We start from the raw sequence: 2,033 nt of genomic DNA, 5'->3' as shown, positions 1-2,033 counted from the left end.
GTGAGCCACCCAGCACAGGTACTGGGACTGATCTTGAGTCCTCTGGAAGAGCAGCAAGTATTCTTATCACCAAGCCATCTCTCTAGCCCATGAACTGATTTTTGATTTTTGCTTCCAAGGCAAAAATAAATGTGCACGAGCGCGCGCGTGTGTGTGTGTGTGTATAAAGGACAGAATAGATCCCATGATGTTTCCCCACCAAACATGGAATAATTATGTGAAAAATTTCACAATCAACTTTCATAGAACTCTGAAATAATTTCCTGATTTTCAGCAAGCAATGGACCCAGGAAACTGGCCTAACAAGAGAAGAGCTTTGTCATATTTTTACTTGTCTTTGTCCCTAGACAGCATTTAACTGTGTTTCTTCAGGGTCAAGATCAGACCTAGGGCCTCAGGCTAGGCACAATAATCAATACAAGAGAGGGAGGGGGGAGAGAGGGGGAGAGAGGGAGGGGAGAGAAGGAGGGAGAGAGAAAGAAAGAGAGAGAGAGAGAGCCTGAAAGAGACTTGTATTCCTCCTTCAGACCCTGGTCCCTAGTTTCAGAAAGAAAAGATCAATTTCTTTATCTCCAAGAAGTGTGTTTGTCTGTTGTTTTGCTTAACTCAGTACACACTCAGAGTGAGAATGCCCAAGAACAACCCTGAAAAATAATGTTGGTCAAATAAAGACCCTCTACTGCCTGGGTCAAAAGACTGCCAAGTCAGATCCCCTGCGAACCTGCAGACCAGGGAGACAGGTGTTCGATCCTCAGACCTTCACTCTCCCTCCTCTTCTCCACATCTAATCCCCCTCCCCCCAGTCAGATCCCCAGTCTTGCAAGAGACCTCCTGCTGAGGCCCCTCCTTCCTCTCTACTCCCATTCCCAGGGGACTAAGTAGACCCTGGTGCAACTTTGTCCCTTCTGTAGATTCCCTTAACTATCCCCGTACCACCCCCCTTCTCCATTCCTAAAGGTCAGCTCCCAATACCAAGAGTCAAGTTCTACCTGTAACCCCCAGAGGCCACACCTGGCAGGATCTCAAAAGCATCCTCTACCAGGCAACCCACAGCTACCACACTCTCCTGGGAGCCAAAGAGGGCAATGACAACCTTGGAACAAAACACCCACCCAACAAAGACCAGCTCAAGTACCAGCAGCTGGCTACTACAATCTTCCTAAAACACATGCCTAGACGCCAGCATAAAAACACAATCAATGACAGCCAGGACAATCTATCTCCACTAGAGCCCAGCGACCCTACCATAGCAGGCCCTGAGAAATACAATGTAGCCGAAGCACAAGACACCGACTTCAAAATACTCTCTATGGATGTTAGAGGTCCTTAAAGAGGAAACAAATAAGTCCATTAAAGAAACCCAGGAAAACACAAACAATGAAATGAAATGAAGAAAGACAGTTTAAGACTTGCAAGTGGAATAGTATCAGTAAAGGAAACTTAAACTGAGGGAAATCTGCAAACAAAAGTTTAGGAACTCAAACAGGAAACTGAAAGTCAAGCCTCAGCAACAAAATATAAGCTGCAGAAGAGAAATCTCAGGCATTGAAGACAAGATAGAAAAAAAATGGATATCTTGATTCAAAAAAGAAAAAAAAAAGTTCCAGGCATAAAACAGCCAAAAAATCTGGGACATAGAAAAAGACCAAATCTAAGAATAATAAAAATAAAGGAAGGAGAAGAAGCCTAGGTCAAAGGCACAGAAATTATTATTATTATTATTATTATTATTATTATTATTGTTTTTTTTGAGACAGGGTTTCTCTGCGTAGCTCTGGCTGTCCTGGAACTCACTTTGTAGACCAGGCTGGCCTCGAACTCAGAAATCCACCTGCCTTTGCCTCCCAAGTGCTGTGATTAAAAGCTTGTGCCACCGCTGCCCAAATACTGCATAGGCTTGCTTGTTTTCTTTCTCTTTCTTTCTTCCTTTCTTTCTTTCTTCCTTCCTTCCTTCCTTTCTTTCTTTCTTTCTTTCTTTCTTTCTTTCTTTCTTTCTTTCTTTCTTTCTTTCTTTTTTCTTTCTTTCTTTCCTT

The sequence above is a fragment of the Mus caroli genome, chromosome 18 (genome assembly GCF_900094665.2).
Source record: "Mus caroli chromosome 18, CAROLI_EIJ_v1.1, whole genome shotgun sequence".
Lineage (NCBI taxonomy): Eukaryota > Metazoa > Chordata > Mammalia > Rodentia > Muridae > Mus > Mus caroli.
The sequence above is the reverse complement of the archived record's forward strand: the minus strand, read 5'-3'. Positions refer to the sequence as shown.